A 20,470-nucleotide genomic window follows, 5' to 3' on the forward strand; every position below is an offset into this window, starting at 1 on the left:
TGATCAAAGTACCTTTCCTGGTCACAAACAGTGAGATGGGTCAATCTGTTCCACGTAGTGATGGCGATGTGTCAGTTCGGAAGATGGGTGCTTGAGTCGAGAGGTGTTGAGTGATGTGCCTCACCAGATTCTGCCACACAGTCGAGGGGATGCATCGATCTCACCAAGCTGCAGTGGCGGAGATGAGCTGTCCGATGCATTAATCTCTAGAGGCAAAGTGCTGGTTCAAATGTGATGTGGCAATTAAACTCCAGCAACAGTGTTGATCGCCGGCTCTATTACTCACAGACAGGAGATGCCCCAAATTCCATGTTGCAAGTATCTGGGCCACTTCCAGTAAGCTTCAAACAACGAAAGAGTGTAAATCAATAAATGTGTAGAAGCACAAAAGGAGAGAAGATGAGTATGCAAGTGTTATTAGATTTGTATAGGAAGCCCTCACTCACCACCCTGGTTGGTGACATGCTTCATCATCGGACCCACCGGGAGAAGCCAAATCCCTCCCCGGTGTGCTACAACGCCAGGATTACTGCGGAGCTGGTTAGTTGTGAAGATTATGTAAATGTGAAAAGGGTTTTAAAATGTCCAGATTGTGTCTCACATAAAAACTTTATTCTGTGGTCAATCTGACATATTAAAAGCAATGTGTTAAGGAAGCTACCAAGTTAATTGTTTGGCTATTTCCACTTAAAGTGGGGTCAAAATGTTTCTGCCCTTGATGTGTGATTTACTGGGCATTCGTCAGGACCATGGGGAGTGCACCTCGGCGGTATGGGCACGCTAAGGCCCACCCTGACCAGAGGACGTGAAAGTTAAAAATCAGTGTAAAAAAGGTGCAAAATGAACAAACCAACAAGTTGTGGGAAAATTACCTCATAATCAGCGGAACCTGTATAGTTTGAAAAATAAAAGATCCACTCCCCATAGGTCTCGGGATGGGGGTGGAGGTGAAAACGGCACACCGCCCGCAACGCCTGGCACCCGTACGATACCTGCGTGTAGCCTCTAACCGGACCACTTCCAGTAAGTTCAGGCACAGGAGCAGGGTAAGGACTTTGATATCCCTGAGTCTCAAGCAACAGGAGGCAAGCCACAAGCACCTGGAGATCACTTGGCGGTAAGGCAGAGTCAAGCTCTCCTTCGGCAGAATCCGAGAGCAGCAGACAGCAGGGCAACGCAAGATAGAAGCAGGCCTTTCAAGCTTGCAGTCTAAAAATTAGTCATTTCAGCACCACAACAGTCCTTCTGATAGATTCAGTTCAATATCTAGAAGTGTCTGATTTTCGGGGTGGGGGTCAAAGACCCAGTACTTATACCCAAACGTGCCTTTGATGTGAGGGTGTGACTTCAAAGCAGCCCTCTGAAGTGCATAGGTTCTCCTTTCAACTCAGTCCTGTCCATCAGGGATAATCTGTCCTTTTTGTGAGGACATCACACTGCCTATTCAAGTGACGTGTTAGACCCTCCCTTCCACCCCGCCCAAGCAAGGCCATCAGAATGCAGATATATTTAGATGGGTACTCATATCCATCTATCCTTCATGTGTTGTGGCGGTCTTGCTTGAATGCACAAAGTGTAGCTGTCACCCACCCCAGACGTATATTAGAGACGGGCTGTCACGCACAAAAAGCAGTAAGTGCAATGTCTACTTTCGAATAGTCCTGTAAATAAATAGAGCCTAAAAAGAGCTCGTTTGACTAGGGCCTGTGCAATGTGTCTTGCATGAGACGTAGTATTGTGACCTAACTCAACCCTAAAGTACCCAACCTTTCCCCCAACAACCCTCTAATCAACACTTCTAAAGAGGAAGCATCTGTCGCCGCAAAAACAAGCAACCTGAATAGGAACAACATACAATACAACATAGTACTCTATCAAAATAAAGTAATCACCATAGTCTTGTGTAGCAGGGAGTGATTTGCCCCAAGACAGCCCCTCTTTACAGATGCCATGTGTCTCTTCTTTGTCAGCGAATGAGAATAAACTTGTAGCTCTACATGGAAGAAAGGAAGGAAAGGGACCAAACTCTATACCACTGAATAACATCTCATCATCCACTGGTAGCGTCCCCTCCCCCATGATCACCAGAGCTCTCTGAGGAGGATGCCCTATGTCTGTCCTCCAGTTGTGACCACAGTTGGCCTCCTATCAGTCTACTGTGTTTCCTCCTAGAGTGAGATGGTTGACCCCCTTCGGCCTCCCAAATTGTCATTGGCTCCTTAGTTAATATGGGCAGTTATTTCCTCTCCGCCGCTCATTCCCAGAGCTCTTCCGGACTCTTAAACAAGATGGTTCTCCACTGATACATTACTTTCAGTTTGGCAGGGTACATCAGCATATATTGAATGTCCTTAGCCCTAACTTTTCCCTTAACCTCTAAGAAAGATGTGCACTTTACCTGCATAATCGGGGTAGAGCGTAACCATAGAGTTGGTGCAATGGACATTGTTGTGCCTGCCATAGGATATAGTCTGTCCATAAGGTACAGTATACTGATGGTAATGCCTCTAGGCGGTCTCCCTGGCTGTGGTCTTAGGGCCAGTGCCCTGCGCGCCCTTTCCAGAATAAAGTAGGAGGATAGCTCACAATCCATGATGCAGGTTCTGACGTATTCTGTGGGAAATTTCTCTCATGTTTCCCACCCCCTCTTTTCTACTCTGGGCCACCAAATCATCTGGGCTGTCACAAGCCCATGGGGGTGCTGAAAAATGAAAGGTGGTCCCTACCACTCCGCCCCCATGTGGCTGTATCCTCTCCCTTGCGAGTCAAGAGTCAATGCAGATGTAGAGGTAAGTCGCTGCAGTGAGATTGCAGCTCCAGGTTGTGTCTGTTGGCGGCATGTCCATCTCCCGGCAGGTCGTTGTTTGCCTAATAAGTTTCTCTCATCCCCGACTCCCTACATGGGCTTAGGTTGGCCAAAGGGGACAAGTGTAGCGGGCACCACATGGATGTTTGCATCCAAGAAAAGGTTGCCCCATAGTTGGCTCAACCAGGCTGCAGTTTCAGTCCACGGGCCACCACCTGGAAGTGAAAGCAGCAATGTGCCACACCTCAGCCACGCGCCTGTCTTCTCTCCCTCTCATGCTCCAGGAGTCGATGCAGAGAGGGTTTGCCACTGTGGGTTCACAGCTCCAGGTGGTGTTTGCCTCTGGCAGGCCCATCTACAGGTAGGCCGTATGCACACCCAGGCCGTCGATTGCAGAAATTGGCTCTCTCATCCAGGTCTCCCTGGATAGGTTCGGGTGGGCCAAAGGGGGTGATTATAGGGCCACTGAACTGGTGCCTGCAACTGAAAATAGGTCACCTAAGGTTCGGATTCAGCAAGGTTCTAGAAGCTGGCATGTAGCTCGCTCAAAATGCGGCTGCCATCTTAGGCTGCTTGGCCACGCCCCCCAGTAATTTCTTTCTTGATTTCTTTACAATGTAGTGGAGGTGAGTGATCTGTCAATGGTAGGCAAGCCCTTTGGGAGCCAGGATGGTATTTATCAGATAAGGTAGAAACTGTATTGTTTAGAAAGAGCCATACAAGATTTCTTAGGTAAAGAGCAGAGTGAGCACTTATGGTAGCAGCACACGTATACATTGCCAAATCACTATTATTCACTGTTACTGCATCTTTGATCCATTACTCACAAAAGCAATATTTCACTGCTAAGGATGTGAAATGCCAAAATAGGAGTGAACATAGTATGCTGTTTCTTGTATATATGTTTTTTATTTGCTTGAGGTGTGCAGCCTTTCATGACTTTCATCTTCAAGACTCATGACGATCTACATTTGTTTACAACGGTCTTGGTAATGCTGATATTTTTTATTATATTTTCAGGATCCAGACAATCTGCTTGAAAAAGTACCGACAACAGAATACAGGGATGACTTCCACATCCCCAACTTTTCACCTGAGAAACTAGTGAGTTTTCTTTAAAATACAATACCATCATGTTCATGTGCCTTCTCTCTCAAATTCTGTTTCTTCCATACCATCTTCACAAAAAAGTACATCCATATGATATCACACAAATAACTTCCCATGGAAACTATACTCCATTCTTAGAAACACAAGGAATTATTTACGTTATTAACAAGGAGTGAATGGTGTAGCAACTCAATCCGTCTCTCATCCACTGGTACCCTTAGAGAGCTAGAGCTGATTTCTTAACTTCAAAGCTGGTTTTAGTGCACAGTGTAAATGTACAGAGGTGGAATTTATCTCCTGAAGGAAAAAGAGATTATTTAAAACAATTGCCCTTCTGACTACTAGACTAACCTCTTCTGCTAAACAATATACACTGGGGTTGATCCAATTTGTGGGCAAGCAAGGATCTATGGGCTAAAAATTCCCTTTCACAATAGGAGCAAATTTAGCTTTTTCTATCCTCACTTCTAGACTAGACAAAGAATTTGGCTGGCCTTGGCTTTAATCAAAGGAGAAAAAAGCTCCTATTCCTTGGGGTCAACCATTTACTGGCAATGCCCACAATTTGCGTTTTTTTGAGAAAAATAAGTCAACTGTTATACATGCTGTCATGTCTAAATAGACTTCTTGTTTCCATTCTCTCTATCTACCAGCTTGACGACATGATCAAAATGATGAAAAGCACTCTCCGGTTGTGCGAGTTCATACTTTCTAAGTAGGGTGAGGTAAGATTTTGATGCTGTTTTCCTGTCAATGTGAGTGAGAGTGTGAGTACTATCAGACTAAAAGGATCACACAACAAACCATCACTTATCGATGGTGGTCACTGGAATGTAATGTAATTGTAGGGTGGATTTGTAGAGAGCTGCTTGTCACCCGTGAGGGTCTCCAGGCACTTCTTCCATACAATAATGGGTTTACTATACTTGCCAAGCAATCCCCCCTTTGCTACATAGTTTACAGTTTTTTTTACAAATAAATGTTTTGCTAGTTTAGAGGAATCAAAAATTACACATGGTGTTGCTCTGTGGCAAACGTTAACTACTCACCTGAATTTATCACCCATGTGTTATACTGGTACTAGAGAGGCACAACATTTTGCGAGAACAGCATTAATATTTGATAAAGCAGCAAAATAGTATTGTCACAGAATGTACTACATTATGCTGCATAATTTGCACTGTGTTCCATAATTTGGCCTTCCTATGTGTCTCATGAATAACAATATTGTGGGACACTAATATCATTGATAAAAAAATCAAGAGACAAAATATCAAAAGGTAAGTATCTAAAGATTTTCTGTACCTAATTCAACATATGTGTACCAAAATACATATATCTTTATTTATTTGGAGTTAAGAATGGCAAATGTATAAGTCCCTTTGTGCATTTACCCTTTAATATTTTGTCCCTCGATATTTTGTCCACAGTATTACTGTGCCACGATATTCTTGTACTAGACGTTCAAGAGTACAATCGGCCCTTCTTAGTCTCATAATTCCAGAGCCACTTATAATATAAGGCCTTTGGTTACTGTTTTAAATTACATTACAGTTATGAGGGTTGAAAAGGAACGAAATACATAGGTTTTCAAGAGCCTAGGGAAATATGTAACCAACAATGGAACTAGCGAGACTGAGCGATCACATCCCATTGGTGCTGGAGGAGGAGAGATTTCGGGGTAGTGTTGTCCAAAGCACTCATTATCATAAAAGAAACACCTCTATTTTGGGAAAGATTCGGTGTAAAACCTTTTAGAAGAGAACTACTTTACCAATTCAGAGATTCATCATGTGAGAATAGAGCCACCAAGAGCTTGGCTGTAATTCCTCTATGGATGCTTTCTGATTGCACAGAAGAGTAAAAATAATTCTGCAAATGTGGTACAGATGCAAAGGGGGGGGCCCATGAGTAAGCATCGTTATCTGCCCCCTTGAGTCCGCCCAACACTGTCATGGAAACATGGACCGACTGACCTCTAGTTGGCAGTCCCGACCGCCTAATTATGATGCAACCACACATGGTGCGGTCACATACTTACATTTCCCTATGGGAGCATGTGTTGTGGCTATAAATCAGCTGTAGCACAAGCTCCCATAGAGAAATTGGAGGTGGTGTTCCTCCCTGCACCACGTGGCAGGCACCTAAAGGTGCCTGCCACACAGTGCTGGGATCAACGTGCCCCATTGGACCCCAACCGGAGATGCAACAGAAGGGTCCCTGCTAGAGGCCCCCAAACACGCTTTCCAACAGGCTTTCCATGTCGGAAGCCGGCATGAAAGTCTGCCCCAGAAACCGTGCATCATAATTAGGTCTCACGGTTTTATGGTATTTATTATTTGAACATTTCCGTCTGTATTTGTCCATATTTATTTTTTGGCCAGCTTATTGGTATTTATCCATATTTAATTTGTGTTGTTTAAATAGATGAGGTGATAACTCGTGTATTTCTGCATTTATTTAACAGATAAATGTGGACTTATACTTAAATGCCTGTCAGGTTTTAGCACATTACACAGTAAAAAATATAAACATAATAAACCCACATTAAAGAAATAGTGTAATAACACATATACATGTTGAGATATGCAGTAATTTAAGGACATATCATTGAGTTTTGTAGCTCCCATTGCTGTCATTATGTACAGCTACTGGCCTGAAAGTGATTAATCTCAGCATGATGAATCACTCAAAAGAAGCTAAATTATCTGTCTTTTTCCACTTTCAAAAATAAATACAGACAGGGGAGACAGTGTTTTCTGTCTGTGTTTATCTGTAAAAATCAGACAAAGCGGAAATCAGGGAACCCTAATCATAATATGGACGGTATAAAAATGCGTCCATATGAATTACGGGCCAGACTCCGACAGGCCGACGGGCTCCTTGAGCCTGTTGGAAGCCAGCTGGAATGACTGGCCAGTTTCATTTCCGACAACCGAAATTGTATTCAGGGGGTCAATAGTGAAACCAACCATCTCGGTCGGAAAGCTTCCGTTTCGACCGAGATCGTAATCGACCCCTAGGACTGACATTTATCAGGCCTGTTTCACATTGTTAAAAATAATCTGTATGATTCCAAAACAACAGGGTGTGACACTGGAGAAGACAAGAGGCACCTGCTGGAGTACAATATTGTATGGCAGCACATTTTTATAAACTGCCTTACCTCTTGTCGTGTTTGAAGAGTCACAATCTCTTCAGTGCTGACTCCCCCAGCACCTTGGGTAACGTTATTCAAATTCTTTGCAAGCTAAAGTTGAACACAGAGCAAAATATATTTTATTAACTCCTGGTGCCTCCATTGCTTGCTGGACTGTGAGGATGGGCAATTGCCTACCTGACCTATCTGACCTTGTACTTTTCAACTTTCAGGTTTCAACCTACTTACCATTTCTTTGGCCTTTGATTCGACCACTGCGACTGATACCACTGACAAAATGTATTGAGGATCCCTAACCATCTGCCTTTCTCATAAACATTCATTGCTGAAACACAATATCCCACCAGAGGACATCCAGAGAACCATTAGAAATCATTGAACAGTAAAGCTACACCAGCCATAGAGAAACATGAAGATTTGACTTTTGTGATTTGGCGAAGGACGACAACCGCATCTCAGGAGTATGACTGAGGATCACTTCGAATGATAACGAAGTACTACTTCCACCTGGCCTGGTGCTCCTACATCAAATCATTCACCAATATCATCCATGACATGTTAGTTCATAATAACTTGAGCAATATTAAGCAGTTGTTCAATAGTCACTGTACAGCCATGGTGAATGTTAAATTGCTTACTATTTGTAATGTAAATCTTACTGTTTAACATGTTTGTATTGCAAATGCTCTTGTGCAAACTCTCGGAATGTGAACATTGTACATTATTATATGTAATTTAATTTAATTTAAGGGCCCTTGGCAGTAAATAACAATCTTTTAAAAATTAAATCACTCTTGTCTTTAATGATGACTCTCATATATTCTTGGCTACATGACTGGCATAATCCTTCAAGACAGAGTTTCAAAACTAAGTAGGTGTGGGGCATGTTGCATCACAATGCGTCACTCTTGAACAATCACTCTCAGCAATGTTTTTCTAAGCAGAATTTAGGATTTGGATGGAACATGCTTCTTCAATCACATTCAAAAGTTTGAAACACAGAGACCCACTGGTCTTTGTCTATTAGTTCACTTGGCTCAGATCTGTGCAAGGGAAGCAATATGAAAAAAAACAATTCTGTTCATTAGACTAATTTGTAGGCCTGGGCGGTAAGCTCTGCTACCCTTGAGGAGTTTGTGGACTTTTTATAACTCTGCACTCCGCATGGACAGCAGAGCTTCTAAAAACTCAGCATATTGGTGTGCAGCAGATTCTTTCCTCTCTCATGGCTCGCCAATATTGAGTTAGCAAGAGCGAGCTAGGAAAATCCAATGCTAGACTATCTCCTGGCGAGATTTCTCATTGCGAGGGGTCACGGTAGGTCATTATTGCTCATGTTGAGAAACCTGCCACTTGCATTGAGGAAGCTGCCACTCGAGTAGAACATCTCAAGTGGCAGAAGGATGCACCCTTTTGAGCTAAAAATCAGCAGTGCAACTTACCTAACTCCATCGCTTGCGGAACTCCATGGAGAGTTTTTTGGTCACTCCGCAAACTCTGGCCAGGCCTCCTACTTTGTCCCTTGTTTACGAAAATGCTTATGCCAGCCATTAAGAATCTAGGAAATTGTATTTACATAAACCACTATAAAAATAAATTCCATGTTCTTCACATTTAGGAATCTTCTTTGGCTATTCTCAACGATCATCGTAATTTGGGGTGTTCAACGGACAAAAAGAATCTTACTGTTTAAACATACATCTTTCTTAAAGAAATAAATAAAGGACAAAACTAAAAAAAGTGAATCTGTGCACAAGCCCCTAACTTGCATGAGAACTTCATCCCAAATTATGTTTTCTACTCCTGACTCATTCTAAGAAGGTAGATATATACCTCAGGGTCACATGACTTCTCTGTCACAGGTCAGAGACGAGATAATTAGAAAACAAACCCCTGCCACTGTGTGTCTCAAAATGTCCTTTGTGAGAGAGAATTTGCTTGTTGTTTAGCAAAAGTGGGAGGGATGGGATCAGATAAGCAGGATGAGGGTTTGGTGGTTTTTATGGTAGGCTTAATACTGCAATCTCTGGAGGGATTTCTTTCCTCATGATGCCCCTTATTACTTCGTCTTTACTTGATACATGACAACTCATGTCATATGGTATAGTGCCTCACTAAAGGCCTTTACTAACTGACCCTTGGGTTACAAGTGTTGAAGGCCTAAGGAGATATGATTGTGTGAAAATTGTCATAACAATATGATAGTGCTACTTTTATTCACTTAATCTCCCTGTGCCTTAAAAATGAATGTGTCCCTCTGTAATGCAACTGGTGTTCATGTGAGGAGCTCTGATACCTTTGGATCAAGTGTGCCCTATATAAAACTGAAAAGAAAGTGCTTCACCCAAAAACAGGTTGCCAGGCTCACTCACCAAGGAATGGGTTTGCAGCCGTTCAAATAGGAAACAGCCATAACCAGGCGAAAGTACAATATAACCCGTTCTCTCCTAAGGAGAGGTAGAAAGGCTTTCTAGAGAACTGGGAGAAGTACTTGTTCAAAGGACATCCCATCTGATGAGGTAGAGGCCATTCTTGGGTCGTAAAAAGGAGTGCAGGTGGTTTTACATAGCTTTGCTGATCTGACAACAATGGTAGGCTTGAATTCACTAACAAAATATAATGTTTAGTATTTTTATTCTTTTATCCCAAATTTATTGTGACATTGTTAGTACTGATCTTGTTGAGATGACTGTTGTAATACTTAGATAATACTAGAGGATAGGATTTAATAAAAATCCCATTATATTAATTATCTATTGCCTGTATAATGAATTGAGTAGACACAATTGGGGTAGGCACATCATGGGTCCTCCAACTACTCTGTTAGGTGTGCTCACAAATGGGCTTTCTTCTAATGTGTATGGTCCTCGGGGACGGGTATGAGATGACTGTGTGCTTTCCTTAACCTGCAGTAACGCACACATATTCCTACAGCTCTGGGAACTAGCAAAACCTAGCCAGGCGTGCCTTTAGAAAGGAGTGATATGAACCAGTGGTACCCTATTTTGGCCAGTTCACTGGTTGCTACAAATTCCAAATTTGAGTGACATACTAATGTGTTTGGAAGACCCATGTGTACTTATAAATCTTCCATAGAATGAAGTCCCCTTATCCCTTAGGGCGTTTTACGTGTAACAGATACAAAAGAAACCTGAGATAAGAACCAGTACCTGAATGTTACTAAATTGTGGCTGATGAAGAAAATGTTCCACAGAAAATGTATCCTGTGGTTACTATCTACTTGACAGGGAATAGAGATCCTGCTGACAGAAGAAGAGGTCTCATTCGTTATAGGGACATCTCTACTCGTTAAATCTATCATTAATGAGTAGCTGTAGCTGCAGCTGACAGTAACACCTGATGAAAAAATATCACTTTCTATTACACCTGCCCAAAATCATCCTTACTAATTCAAAGAGCTTCTCTTAGCATATTCAGAGCTCACAGAGTAATACCAGGGAGGGTTAACACATATCATGGATCCAGGGTGGGTGAGTCTATTAATGCTAGCAGTCAGCAATGACCAGCTTTAGTGGAATACACCTCTCACCTAGCAAGAGACCAACAGTAATTAGTGGTCAGCAAGAACATTCTACAAGAGGTTATAAATGTTTACTGACAGCTGAGACCATATGTATTCATGACTGCAGCAGGCCTACTTCACTTGTTACTCCTACCTAGATTAATTCATTGACTATAACGGTTACAGGGTACAATGAGATCTTCAGGAGTCACAAATTAAATTACAAAGAGTTCCTGGGGCATCGGCATGCACCAGTTTACAGCTGCACTGCATACAGACAGTCAATCGTCTCAGTAAAAAAATCCAGTAATCTTATGAGTAATCGATGTTTGTAGCACAGAAGTGCGCCAGTCCAGCAAGGAAGGAGGTAGTGAATCCTTCCATCTCCTACATATCTCCCTCCTGGCCAACAAAATACCATAAAAAAGTAAATATTTAGCCAGCCCCTGAAACTCTGGAGAAACACCAAAGATAACAAGAGCAGGACATAATATAACTTGGGATCCCAAGGAAGTGGAGAGTGATAGGCAAACTGCATTCCAAAAGGGTGATAAAAGTGGCCAATCTAGGAACATGTGCAAATCGGAGGCTGCTATCAAACCGCATTTAGGGCATGAGACAGGTGAATTATCCGAAAACTTTGACAGGCGTTGTGGCGAATAATAGGCTCTATGCAGCGTGAACAGGTGGTTTCGGCATAGCCAAGATGGTTTCACAATATTCCACATGATCTTAAAAGACTCAAACCACAAGTTCTCAACGCTGGTGTTAGTAATATGTGCGGTCCACAACAAATCAGGCAACTGGAACTCACTATCGATTTCATCCAGTAAAAGATTGTACCAAAGTGAGACCTCTTTCTTAGTTGGAGGTTTATCTGTTAAGAGGGACACTATTTTACTATCACCCCCCTAACTGAAATCTGCCTTTAACAGAAATCTGTGAGTGTGCCCAGCTTTGTATTTGTAGATATTTAAACCTGGAAAACCCATCCCCTATTTTTGAACTCAATACCTCCCACGGGAGTAGGCTACCATCAACAAAAAGATCCCCCCATACCACCAATCCTGCCTCTCGCAGCGGTACTGCAAGACTATCCAGAAGCCAGCTCGGGGATCCTGGTGAATACCATAATGGAGCCTTACAAGAATAATAATCAATTTTAATGGAACGCCTGAGTTTGGCCCATGTTTTAGATACATATCTCAACACCTTCAGTTTTACTTTTTTTTTAAACTTGGGATCCACAAACTTATACAAAAATTCGTGATCAGCAACCTTTTCCCCTCTTAAGATCAGGCAACTCATGCAAGAGAAATTTCTGTCTGTTATTAAATTGGTAACGGTTCTTTAATTGTCCATGGTTTTTTTCCCCCCAAGGTCCAATGATTGCGCTGCTTGGCACCTTTTCCACGTTTGTTTATACCCAATAAAGTTGACATCGGTATAGAAATGGGTATACTAACGCAGCATATGACCCTGACGGTTGTTCCAATGTGGTGTAGTTGGAGTTTGGCATTACTTACTGAGGGGCAACTTGTGCTGCTCCACTTAAAGACCCTTCCAGTCTACCTGTGACAGTAACTTCATCTCCACGTGCTACTATTTGGTTACCAAGGGCGAAATATGAGGACAAAAAAAACAACAACAAAAACAATCTTATGAGTAATCCTTTTCATCTATTTTTATCTGTGTTCAATTTAAAGTTCAGACAGAGAGAATGTGATTTAAAATCTTTTAATGCTCCAAGAATACCCGTCTGGTCCACACAATGCATTTTGGGCTACAGGCCCTTCGTCAGGGGTAACTGGAAATTTAGAACAACCCATCAGGAACCATGTATAAATTGTTAGACTCTTCAAAATTAATGTAAAATGTTATGCATATTGTACTCAAACATATATTTTATCAAATTATGTGTGCCTATTATCAATTACTTAAAATTGAAAATTAGTGAAAAATTACCCATGCTGTTCATATATGCATATGTGCCTTTACACCGCAAAATGAATAAAGCACCAAAAAGTGAATGAAAAAAAGTGAATAAACCCTCTGTTAAAATCAAACACTATTTATAAAAAACCTAACCCAAAATCCCAGCTCAAGAATTCTATGAACGTTGTTTTTAGTCATCTCTGACTCAGCCTTACAACCTTCAGTGGAGCCGCTTGTTAAATAGTACATGCCTGTAACGCATTGAAAGAATAACCTTTGGGCCACAAGCGCAGAACGGACCACAGTCAACTCTCAAGCTGTGTGAAAAAGGCTGCTTTATTGAAAACACGTGCATCTTACAAAAAACATAACCTTGGCCTTTGCCTCCCAAAACTAAACCTCTCTATACATGCTTCATCTACGTATCCCCCTCGACCACCCCAAAGGTTTCCACTCCCTTCTCCTGTCTTTGCAACTATTTAGCAACCCCAACTCAGTCAATAACGGTTGTCCCTTTAAAACCTGTAACCTCTTCTCTACCTGTCAAAAGATCTACCTAACTAAGTATCTCCTATCCTACTCTTATTACCTGCTCCTGGAGTAAATTGTTCCCAACTATAAAGTGAACTGTAAAATTGAACAGAACTAGCTTCCAGACGCCATGAACCTGCTTCAAGTGACAACCAATTACAATGCATTTTCACTCCCCCGATGCACCTGTACCCAACAAATTCGGCCGTCCATCCCATAATAACCAAAATAACCCCCCCCCCATCTTACCTTCTAAAGGGTCAGTAGGAGGGGATCGGAAACTGTCCCTAACTGCCGGCTGCCATTTCACCTTACAAAATGGTAACACAGCCTCTAAAATTTCCAGCTAAAACACCCAAGCACATAGCCCAAGTGCAGCCCATAGAGAGACCAATTTGTCGCAGGCTGCACCAATTGCCCAAAAACCCCGGGGGGTGCGAGCCTCCCCAAAGCCCCATTGGGCCACATGCCCAGAATGGACCACAATCAAATCTCAAGATGTGTGAAAAAGGACACTTTATTGAAAACAGGTGCATCTTACAAAAAACATAACCTTGTCCTATGCCTCACAAGACTAAACCCAGCTATAAATCTTTCATCTACATATCCTCCACCCCACCCCTAAATTTTCACCGCCCTTCTCCTTTATTTGCAACTATTTAACAACCCCAACTCAGTCAATAACTGGTGACCCTTTAAATCCTGTAACATCTTCTCTACCTGTCTAAATATCTACCTAACTAAGTATCTCCTATCCTACCCTTATTATCTGCTCCTGGAGTAACCTGTTTCCAACCATAAAGTGAACAGGAAAACTGTACAGAACCAGCTACCAGACGCCACTCAGAAACAGTCCCTATAACTTTCCTGCCAACCCTCCTCCCCCCCATCACCTAGGCTATTCTTGGGTATCTTCGTATGTATAGTGTTTTGTCTAAAACTTCCTTTATTTGTATATCAGGTAAATCTACATCCCGCAGTGAGACAAATGAACGCCATCAACCCTGAAAAAGTACACTGCAGCATATCTTAGTTCTGGTTGTTCCACTCTACCGAAACCTGACTCACCTCAAAAGACCCTCATGTCCCTGTTTATCTTCCTCCTGGCTTTATCAATGGCGGCACCCTCCATTGTCTTCCAGAGATGAATTCAGTCCAAACGACAAAGCATCCCGACCACTGCTGCCTAATCTCCCTCAAGTCCCTTTTCATTTGCTTTAGTAGGGCCAAACCCTTGCAAACCACTAAATCATTCTCCCCGAAATTAATTATTAGAACATTCGGGCATCAATTTATTCAAACTGGGATTGAGCTTGTGCCAGCGCAAACCCCCTTTCCCATGCCAACTTATTTTAAACAAGGCAGGTTCCAATCCTAAGTTAACACCTTTCCCTTTTTGAAGCTAGTGTCTCTCTGCCAACTTGACAAATGAATGCCCGACTATGCAAATGGCTAGCGCCTCCGACTATCAAAGCCTCTTCATTGGCCCCTAGTAATACTGTCTTCTACAAACCCCTTTGGTCCGTCTTCGAGTGCGTGAGGAGGATCATGACCGCTTCACTCCGTGTACTTCCCTCAATGAAGGCCTGGAATCCATTTCCTCCCCAACAACTCTGATACTATGAATGCTCTGAAATACAGCCATTAAATTAAGGCAGCAAATAAATCTGCTTCCTGTAAGCTAATTCATATCCTGGGTAGCTCCTCTATCATCCTGCCTAATAATGCTTTTGACACCGGCATCCTGGCCCGCTGTCCTTTCCCTGCTTGCCTGGCCCAACCCTCCAGCATACACTTTCCTAATTCACCTGCCGAAGGGGCATATCCCCACCACAACTTGTCCATGAGTGCTATCCCCGCTAGCTTTGCAGCAACAGTGAACTTCACCAAACCCCTATCAGAGACATAATGAACTGTATGACATCCTCCTCTCCGGCCCAAGTCCCTGTCCTCCTCCTTGCCCCTCCTGTTATAAAGGCCTGCCAGATCCTGGCCATATGCCCGTCTCCTAGAAACTCCTAATGACCCTACCACCAGTTGCGGCATCCTTTGTCTCCTACGGACCACATCCCCGCAGGCACCAGCGTCTTCTGAAACTCCCTCTCCGTGGTGAGTCCATAGAACCTCCCCCACTGCGAACGAGACAAATCATCTGCAATGTCATTGTCCACTCCCGGGATGTGCTTCGGCCGCAACTGTACATCACACTTCAGACAACTTAGAATGAATACTCTCATCAACTTCAGGACCTACTCATCTCTTGCTGACTGCTTGTTGACCACCTTCACCACTGCCATGTTAACCACCCCGAAAATGACCTTTCTATGCGCTAGGCTCTGCATCCACACTGTGACCGCTATGACTAAAGGAAACATCTCCAAGAAAGCAATATTCCTGCCCCCATTCTTCCATTGTTGTGGGCGTACCTCTGGGCACCACCTGCCCTGCCAGTACATCCCAAACCGGCATGCTCTTACAGCGTCGGAAAATACCTGCACGTCCCATTCGCACTCCTCTGGTGCGGACATGGGAATCCCATTGAATTCTTCTAAGAACTTGCCTCACATGTGTAAATCCTCTTTTGTCCCTGCGGACAGTCACATGTGATGGTGTTGCAACATGAGTCCCGCTAATGACCTGCTCAATCTCCTGCAAAATGCCCTTCCTGACCTAACTACCCTGCATGCAAAGTTCAGATGCCCGAGCAGCACCTGTACCATCCTCACCATCCCTTTTGTCTTGGCCAACATGTCATCAATAAACAATCTCACATGCATTTTCTTATCCGCCGGCAACCTCGCTTCCATGGGCACCGAATCCAACTCAATACCTAGAAATGACAACACCGTGCTTGGACCCTGCGTCTTCTCTGGTGCCAGGAGCACACCTAGTGCCCCATTGAGCTCTTGGAAATATGCCAACTGTTGCCGACAGTCCAACAAACCAGGCCATCCCACCAGGAAGAAGTCATCAAGGTAGTGTGTCACCATCTCTTTGCCCATTTTCCAAGGGAAGACCCATTGCAAGAAGGAACTAAACTTCTCGAACAAGGCACATGATATTGAACAGCACATGAGAAACTCCTTATCCACAAAGATGTTCCCATCCACTTGGATGCCCAGCAGCTGAAAATCCTCTGGGTATACTGGCATCAGATGGAAGGCAACCTTAATGTCACATTTTGCCTTCTAGGCACTAAGCATGGGCGCAAAATCCGTTCCGCTCGCGGATTTTGCGAATTTTCGGTAAATTTGTCGATCCGCGAACTCCCGCGAATTTACCGCGAATTCGCAAATCCGCGAGCGGCGGATTCCGGGGGCAAAAGTTGAAGCCTTGCTGGCCTGTTGTAACTATTTTACAATGGCGCCGGCAAGCTGCCAGGGCCATCCTAAAATAGTTACTAAGTTAGCTTCAACAGGAAGCTCTAATAGATTAAATAAAGCAGGTGCTCGAGCACCTGCTTTATTTTATCTATTAGAGCTTCCTGTTGAAGCTAATTTAGTAACTATTTTAGGATGGCGCTGGCAGCTTGCCGGCGCCATCATAAAATATTTATAACATGGCCTTCCTGTGACCAGGAGCTTCTGTCAGGTGTGCCTTCTTCCCAAATCTACCCTCAAAAATCAGCTTTGATGCTGGATAGCGGCCTTTGCATCCTTGACTTTCACGAGCGCAATCCTCGTGCTGTTCCTGTGGCCAGGAAGCTGAAGGGACCCCTGCACCCCTCGGGGAGATTGCATAGTAACACACACATGGTCACTGAAACTAGTTGAAGCTCAAATGTAGTGACTCATTCATCTGCCCAAAAATAATTGTGAGCGTCGTCGAGGCAGGTGTGCCTTCTTCCCAAATCTACCCTTGAAAATCAGCTGTGATGCTGGACACTCGCATGGAAGCCCCGCCCTCACACTCGCGGTGTGCACCGTCTTCCCGCCATTGACCCACTATGATGGACAGCTCACCTAAGGGACCCCTGCGCCCTTCGGGCGATTGCATAGTAACACACACATGGTCGCTGGAACTAGTTGAAGCTCAAATGCAGTGACTCATTCATCTGCCCAAAAAAAATCGTGAGCGTCGTCGAGGCAGGTGTGCCTTCTTCCCAAATCTACCCTCGAAAATCAGCTGTGATGCTGGACACTCGCATGGAAGCCCCGCCCTCACACTCGCGGTGTGCACCGTCTTCCCGCCATTGACCCACTATGATGGACAGCTCACCTAAGGGACCCCTGCGCCCTTCGGGCGATTGCATAGTAACACACACATGGTCGCTGGAACTAGTTGAAGCTCAAATGCAGTGACTCATTCATCAGCCCAAAAACAATCGGACCTTTTACCCACACAAGAGGCATGTGCACTCGCATGGAAGCCCCGCCCCAAATCCGCGGATCCGCAAATCCGCAAATCCGCCAATTTTGCGGATCCACGATCCGCAAATCCGTGAATCGTGGATCCGCAAAATCCGCCCATGCTTACTAGGCACCCCTGCCAACGTGTTCCACTAGGTCCTTCGATTTGTCCCCTGATGAATAGAAAACTAATGTCAGGTCCTCGATATGAAATCATTCACTAATCCTCCCTGTGGCCATGACAATTTCTGAATCAACCAATACTAGCTTGGTTCTTTCTTTGGCACCACTACCACCGGAGAAATAATCAAATCCGTTATCGGGCTAACAGCGAATGAGCCCTCCATGCGCCCTGCTTCAACTTCCTTTTTCAATTTTCCCCAAACCACTGATGTATGAGCCACCACTGACTTCAGACTCTCTGCCCATCTTGCTGTCCGAGGGGCCTCATACCCCAATTTCAAACCTTCCCTGAAACCCTTACTCAGTAACTATGTATCCTGCTCCCGTGGGTAGAATGTCATCCAGGCATCCACGCAGTCATTCTTAATGGATGTATGAGCATTTGCCCATGTAACCCTGCGCCCCTCTTCCTCCCCTGCCTCTCAGCCCCCTGTTGTCCCTGCTGTCCACTATAAGCATTCTGTTGTTGGAAACTTTGCCCCCCTTGCTGTCCCCTTCCTGCATATCCTGCCCCGAAGCATTGCACCAATGGGTGCCTTCCTGCGCATTTTGAGCATTCATGACGAAATCTATAATATACCCGCGTACAGGTTCCTTTATTGTAATCCCAACATACCCCGGACTCCCCCACCTCCTTCGGTGTGTATCCTACCCCTCCCCTGGTGGGGCGATTTTGAAAAGGGCGGTAAACGAAATGTAGCCCACTGGCCGTATACGTTGTCTTCCCCAAGTTGACTGCCCCCATTATCTGGTGATACAATACCTTCCCAATTTGCCTCGGGATCCCAAACTAGTCTGGCTCGGAACTCTTTGTAGTAGTGCGACCATGCATAACCCCGTATGTCAACTGTGCCCTCCTAACCACGTCCATGTATTTAAACAAGGACACACACCTGTCTGGGTATTTCTCGCAATATACACTAGCGAAAATCAGAAAAGCTGCTGTCCAGTTTTCTATGGTCCTCTTTCGATCTCTCTTTGGGCCGCAATTCCCTATGCAGGAGCTTCAACATATCCACATATTCTCCCTTCCAAATATTTTCTTTTGTGGCTAACATGATGTATGCTCCCAAACTTTTAGTTGGTTTCATTGGTTTAGTTGATTTTAGGCAATCAGACCTCTTTGCTCTCTTTGGCCCCCATCGCTTGGATTTTTTTCTCCATCTGTTTTGCCATCTCCTGTGTCATCCATCTCTGTCACTGCTGTCTGAGCTTTCCCGCCTACCTTCCTTGTGTTTCCACTAGACCCTGTCTCCCCCTCTGTCTTCCGCCCTTCTGTACCTACCCCTGTGTCCTGTACACATTGTCCTTTGCGCAGATTGATCTCCCCGTCCTCCCCTCATGCATCAGTTCCCGTGGACACCTTCCACCTTGGTCTAACTGCCCAGCCTTTTCCCCACTTTCTTAACAGGCTTCAAGGTTGTCATCCTCACTGGATCCCGCTGCCTAACCAGTCCTGCGGAGGGTTGAGTTGCATGAGGCTTGGCCGGGACAATCGCTTTCTGCTCTGTGTCCTGCAACATACTAGGCACAAAATTACTTGTCCCCTCCTTTCTTCATCTACTATCTCCCCCTCCTCTATGCTATCTTCTTCATAATCCAATGGTATTTCTTCCCATAGCACCCATCTTGCTCTATTTGCTCCCCCAAATGTGCCTCTGCACACTGTCGCATACGCTGAATAAATTCCTCCAAATTGTGCTCCACATGTGGCGGGAGCTTTCGCTGCCGTTCTGCCGCCTCTTGCTGTCCCTGCATTGACCATGTCACCGCAGAGCTAGAGGCCGCATTGGCCCAACCGGGCTGTCACCCCAATGTGACCATATCAAACCTCCACTTATCACTGAGTCCGTAGTCCCTGGCCGTGGTCCGGCTGGCCTTCCAAGACCCTGCCATCGCTTCCACTTGGTACTGCGGAGCAGCATCTGGCTCACCCGAGGTGTGTGCCTCTCACACCCGTTGATCCTACAATGAAATGGCAAGGTCCGGCGGGCAGTGTTTAGTATCCCTATCCGACCCAGTCTCCCATTGGGCCGGGCACAACTGCTAATACCCCCTGGACCTGTACTGCTCTTCAGGTAACTGTCAGTGCCCCCTCACACCCCTTCCCCCCAAACCGTCTGCCTAAAACCTCCTCTACTCGTCCCCGCAGTGTACCCCCTCCTGTTTGCCTGGGCCCCTACTTTTGACCCATACGCTCATATAACCTTACCAGAAACTCTTGATTACACTCTGCCTCACTACCATAAAACTAAACGGTAGATCTCAATGTTTGGAAACTGTGATCGAAAACTGTCCCTAACTGCCGGCTGCAGTGTCAGCTTACAAAATGGTAACACAGCCCCTAATATTTCTGGCCTAAAACCCAAGCCCGAAGCCCAAATGCAGCCCAAAGAGAGCAAAATTGGGCCCAGGCTGCACCCATGGCAAAAAAAAACCAAGGGTGTGAGCCTCCCTACTGGACAGCCACCCCCCCAAAGCCCCATTGTGAACACCGCACGTGCAACCTTTTCAAACCTGCTGTACAACTATCCTGACGTGTGAAAACCATGTGACTTAAGTAATCATTCTTAAACTAACTTAGAAAAAATAGATCTGCTAATGAAAACAAAAGGAAAATAAATCATGGTGTTTACACCAACAAAGAAGTAATGCAAATCAAGCAATAAACCAAAACAAATTCGTGATAAACACATCAAGGAATAAACCGAAACAATTTGGTGAAAAACACATTTTTGTTTTTCAATAAAACACAATGTTTGTTATCTTAATATGGCTGCTTGGTTATCTCAAATAGCCTCTGAGAGGGTGCTTTTTCCTTTAAAACATATGGGGTGCAAACATTGTTCATAGGTGAAAGGTGAGAGGTGGAT

At 44.4% G+C, this 20,470-nt stretch overlaps 1 long non-coding RNA gene across 1 annotated transcript; it reads left to right on the plus strand.

The window, feature by feature from the left end:
* Positions 1-3,831: 3,831 nt before the first annotated feature.
* Positions 3,832-7,619, plus strand: LOC144774141 (uncharacterized). The gene is made up of 3 exons (XR_013600099.1): positions 3,832-3,910; positions 4,570-4,641; positions 7,289-7,619. It is a non-coding gene; the product is annotated as an uncharacterized LOC144774141 (long non-coding RNA).
* The last annotated feature ends 12,851 nt before the right edge of the window (positions 7,620-20,470 follow it).

Source organism: Lissotriton helveticus, chromosome 1_1 (assembly GCF_964261635.1).
Source record: "Lissotriton helveticus chromosome 1_1, aLisHel1.1, whole genome shotgun sequence".
NCBI lineage: Eukaryota > Metazoa > Chordata > Amphibia > Caudata > Salamandridae > Lissotriton > Lissotriton helveticus.